Source organism: Calidris pugnax, unplaced genomic scaffold, assembly GCF_001431845.1.
Source record: "Calidris pugnax isolate Ruff unplaced genomic scaffold, ASM143184v1 scaffold32, whole genome shotgun sequence".
NCBI lineage: Eukaryota > Metazoa > Chordata > Aves > Charadriiformes > Scolopacidae > Calidris > Calidris pugnax.
In genome coordinates, this window is record NW_015090783.1 from 1,501,174 (window position 1) to 1,506,894 (window position 5,721).

Sequence of the window (5,721 nt, forward strand, 5' to 3'; positions counted from 1 at the left end):
CCTCGCCCCGCCCCGCCCTGAGGCGAAGTGAGGGGGGGGGGGGGTCCCCTCAGCCGCCGCCCGCCGGGTTTCACCGAGCCGGTGGGTTCCCCAGCGCCCTTCCTGCGGTGGCGGAGGCCGAAGCGTTCCGTGGGGCTGGGGAGGGGGGAGATAGAACCCGAACCCCCCTCACAGTGTGGCGTTGGCGGAGCCGCCCGCCCCCTCAGAGCGACCCGCTGGCTGAGGCGACCACGGGCCTGGGCTGAGGCGGCCGGGCCCAGCAGCGGCCTGGGCCCAGGGCGCAGCGCGTCGTTAAAATCAGGACGAGAAAACGGCGAGGCAAAACCTCATCTTTCCTATTTATTATTATTCCATTAATAAACCGCTTGGCGGCAGGACTGGCAAACTGGGAGCGGGGCCTGGTGGCCTCTGGGCTGTCCAGGTGCCACAGCGTGTGGCCCAGTTTCAGGGAGCTCAGGGGGAGAGCAGAGGGCAGGGGGTGATGGGCGGGAGCTAAAAGGGCTGTGAATGTTGGTTCTGCGCTTCTTGGAGGGTGGGTTTGTTGCAAAAGGGTGGAAATAAGCAAAGTGGAAGAAAAATGGAAGGAAAAGGAAGCAATTAACCAAACCATACAAGGGGAGGAGAGGTGTGAAGCCAAAGTGAAAACTTTGAGTGCAGTGCTGTCTTTTCACAGAGTATCTGTGGGATCCCATTTCCTTTCATTCTGCAAAAACAGCCAAAAATATTTGGTGTAGAGACCTTCTTCCATGTACACACTGCCCCTAGTCCTTTTCTCATTCTATATTACTGCTGTGTGCTCATTTTGTGCCCTTTTTATATGTTCTTTTCACATGTGTGTGGGTGGACACCTGAACTGCAGTCGATGACCTGCTGCCTGCCTCTCTGCTCGGTTTCCAAAGAAACCTGCTCAGAACTTGTGGTGGTTGGGGATTTCTGCTGATTTACCAGCCACCAACAACAGAGACATTGCATTGTTCTTTCAGCGCCTTCAGTGAGGTCCATGCTTGTCCAGAGATCAAACACATAACCTTGACGATCTTGAAGCAGAACAATAAACAAATAAGTGTAGTATAAATGTCACAGGAGTTTTTTTATATCTGTAGTATATTTATCCCAGATTCTAGCATGTGTCCACAACCCTGTGTAATGGCACCTTATGTTACAGGAAGCCTGCAGGATTCTGGATTGCAGAAAAAGAATTGCATCTTGGATCACAGTTTCAATTCTGCGCTGGATACATGCTGAAACTTTCCAGTTCACCACAAGGTTGGAGTACTCCCTACCACTAAAATGATTTTCCCTTCCCATGTGAAAATAAGCCTTAGAATCATAGAATCATTCAGGATGGAAAAGACCCTTGGGATCTTCAAGTCCAACCATCAGCCCTACTCTACAGTGTTCTCCCCTGCACCATATCCCCCAAACACCGCATCTAAATGACTCTTAAACACATTCTGGGATGGTGACTCAACCGCCTCCCTGGGCAGCCTATTCCAGTGTCTGACTACTCTTTCAGTGAAGAATTGTTTCCTAACGTCCAGTCTAAATTTTCCACCTTTGCAGTCACTCTGTCAGCTCAGTTTATTAGAGAGCCACCCCTAAGATGTAGCTGTGTTTGCTTAGGGCTTCCTCTGCTCATTAAAACACACTCTGAACCAAGTGTGCTCTGAATTCTTACAGAACTCATCAGTACTCGTGGAATACGTCATAAATTGTAAATAACCCTTAAAACTATTCATTTCATTCCTGAGCTGTAAGCCTCAACAGAAGGAGGCTCTTAATAACAGTCATGGATATTTGCCTTGGGCCATGATTCTGCAGCCTGATGATGTGTTCCCTAGGGCCGTGGTCTGTGTTTCTCTGAGCTCTGCATGTACAAAGGCAGGAAATGTTGTGCATTTCCCACTTGGAGCCACGCTGGCCCCCAGAACTCTCCCGGAACAGCCTCACACTGGACCTTTATGCAAAACTTCCATACCTCTTCTTTACACCTCTTGACAAGGAACAATTCTTATGCATATTGAGGCTGTGTATAATTATAACCCCCAAATATTTATTTCAAAGTCTTTTAACTAAGATGTGCTAATTATTAATATTCATTCAAGAGATATGTTTCTTTAAAACAGTAACACAAAATAATTTCATTAAATACAAATAATGTGAGTGTAGCACGGCTGGCTGTACAGCTGCTTCTAACAGTATTTAATGCTGCACCATTACAGAAGATTCCAGAATTACCTGTAATCTCTTTCCACCTCCTGGGAGATTGTAGCTGTTTGTATAATCTCATTATTTCAATCACATCTTTGTGAATAAAACCAAAGCAAGGTAAGATAACAGTAATTTATTTTTTTTTTAACTAGAGCTAGAGAATTTGTTTATTATAGTGCATATAATTTTACTTCCTAAGAATACAAGATGGAGATTTTAATTAGATCTGTCAATTTTAAAAGGACTCAGTTTCTGAGTTAGGAGTCATAAGATAATCACATAATATATATCACAGTGACTTTGGTTTCCATATCCATTTTCTTGGCATTCAGTTTATTTAACTATCAACTTATTGTTTGGTTTTCTTTCTGCAATTTATATTTCTACAACTAAAACATGCTCCAAAACTAGATTTCTTGAACTAGACTTCTTGAAGGAAGAGACTCAAAAATCTTTGTAAACGTTCATCCATTTAACTTTGTACTGACTTTTCAAATTGGTGGTCTTAATACTGATCCTGCAAAAAGTAAGAGGATATGCACTAATCCGGAGAGCCTTCCCAGCAATACCTGGGGAAATTGTAGACCAAAAACAGATATTCCCACTCCCATGGCTGGGGCCATGGGGAAGGGACAGTGAAAGGGCAGCATTATTTTATTGCTCTGGATTTCTGGAGCAGACAGCCACCCTAAATTTCAGGCTAAAAAAGCGTGTCTCACTTGCATCAACACATAAAGAATGGTGCCTTTCCTCTGAATTTGAGTATTTTAGGAACATTTTTAAGAACATATCTTGCAAATCTAATCTTCCAGCTTTTGAACAGCTGGCTTTTGCTGCCAGAGATCTTCTAAGGCCTTTGCACAGTGAATGTACAAGTACAAAATGTTTTGCTTTATCTTAATTAGTCCCCAACTCATCAGCTATTCGCTGCCAGAAAACATATCAAAGAAATTGAATTAATAAATCAAATTAAGGATCACAGCGAAATTGTGACTGACTGCTCTTTTGGTGTTAAATTTTGTTCAAGTACATGTGGTTATATATGTGCAGTCACACAAGAACTCCTTTCCTTCACTCTCCAGAATATTTCTGAACACAGATTACATTCATTCTTTTCTCTTACAATAGTTGGGGCTGTTTCCCTGGATGTCTTCCACCCTGTCCTAGATATACTGACTCTTTCCAGCACAGTGCAAAATAGAAATGTGGACATCAGGTTCACAAATTCTGACATCAGGTGACATAAGCCATGATAAATAAAATACTTGGCACGTATTTCTACTGGAAAGCAGTTCTGTTGATTCATTTTGTAATCTGGATTAATTCCTCGGTGAAGGATTTAAGTGAGGCATTAGCTCGACTAAGCTCAAATTTATCTGCCTCCATCTTCCTACTGTGATCTACCTGTTTTAAAACAATATCAAGGGTTCTGCAAAGCACTGCACAGTTATGCAGCAAATAATTCTCAGTTTTGGGTAACTTCAATAATTTGAACAGTCTTGTTGCAGGTAGTTAAGTAGAGAATTAGCAGTAAATCTGCGGTGAAAGACACTCATGGAGCAAGGGTATCTCCTAAGCATCAGCTTCAACAACTTGACCATTTCACTTTGCATATATATGTAAGTGCTTCAACATTTCAGATAACCCAGAGTTCTTACTTTAGGTTGTTTTGGTGTAAAACCAACATGGTTTTTATCTTGAGAGAGCTGCTCCCAGCAAACAGAAGGGAAGAGTTTTAAAGAAATGCTTTCCCGCAAGGCTGCCTCTTAGGCAAAAGGCAACCAGTGAAGTTTACATCTCAAACCTTTCACTTCAATCCCTCCTAAATCCTGTAATAATAATAATTCTTAAAAACAGAGCGGTGGGGAAGCTCCTTCAGCGCTGCCCCCACTCTGTGCTCATCCAGCTAAACCCGCCACACGCTTGGTTGGAGTCCAGGACCCTCCCACCGCTTTCTCGGGCTTTTCTTTTGAATATAGCAGCAACAAAACACACATCTGAGCATCCTACTTCCACAGTATGTTGTTGTCACATTCTTCACCTTTAAAGAGTTCCAACATATGTTTCTCTAAATGTTTTTTTTTTTTTTCTCTATTTATTCTACAAAATTCCCAGAATAGACTGAAATTATTGATTCTGACAGTTTTCCGTTGGTTCGGGCGTTTCACTTGGGTGGTTCCCCAAGCTTTATGAGAGCAAACTCAACTTGGAGCAGCTGTCTCCTTTAATTGAGAAAATTATCGGTTTCAGATGTAGAATACCGAGGTCCTTTGGGTTAATTTAATTTAAAAAAAAAAATCTTACTCTTTAAACTGAAAAAAATTAAGGTGCATTGTATGTCATGGGACCTCACTCCACAAATGGCGTGTTTCAGAGCATGTTCCCCCATGCATCTTCCCCTTGCTTAGTTTGCTCTTTAATGTGTCCAAACTGAAAGAAATTGGAGAGCTAAAAGTCAATTGCAATGAATTGTGTTGGCAGTAGAATGGGCTGAATTAAAGCATAACTTACAATGACCGATTTAACAGCTTTCCTTCAGTCTTAATTAATGTAAGGTTTAATCAAACGTCAGGCAACTGAAGCAAGAACTGTATGGACAGCAACAGAACTGAACTCCACCCCGGTGGAGGAGACTTTGCTGGAGCTCCTCAGTGGCAGTGACCAATGTCCATGAGAGTAAAATGAAAAACAAATTAAGGAAAAAAAAAAAAAAGGCAAGAAGGAAATTTGGGGCCATATTTTGGCTAGAAAGGCCAAAACAAGGGGAATTGCATCAAGGGAAACCCAAGTTCTCCTCCTAGCCCATCGTAATCTGCTATAATAATTTCAGTTGAAAATCACATGTTCCCTGGTTGTCACCATCCCCTCACACGCACTCTCTGTTCTACCCGAGCATGGACACAGCGTTTAAGCCACCTTCGATGCTGCCAACATTGAAGATGGCAGACAAACACACAAGGGATGACCGAGCTGTATCTCACCTCTGCAGAGGCTGGTGCTTTTTTTCAAACCAAGATTCCCCACTTGCTTCAAAATTTTTACCATCCAGCCTGTAGCGTTGGGCACAAAAAATGTGATAAAAGGATAAGAATAAACAAATGTGTTTGGCTTATGGGAGTGAGACAAGATATTTGTTTTTATACTTGAAACATGCTTAGTTAAGTACCCCTTATGGAAGATGATCACAGACACCCACAAGGACACAATGGCAATCCCTGCTCGCCATGGCTGCAGAAGAAATGCAATAGATGAGGGAATTAGAGGGGAAAAGTGTCAGTTTTACTTAGATTTCTGTTTTGTGACCTGTGATGCGCATTTTTAGGGTGTTTCTCCTTCTTACACCTGATTTATTTGCTACCTATCAGTACTGTAATCAGTGCTTTCATTTCCAGGTTTCCGCTGCTGCACGTGTAAGAAAACCAAACATGAAGCACTTGTTTATCAGCGTTTTATATTCTGCTGGATAATCCTTAACTCGAAGACACTTAGCTCTGGAGAATGACATATGCT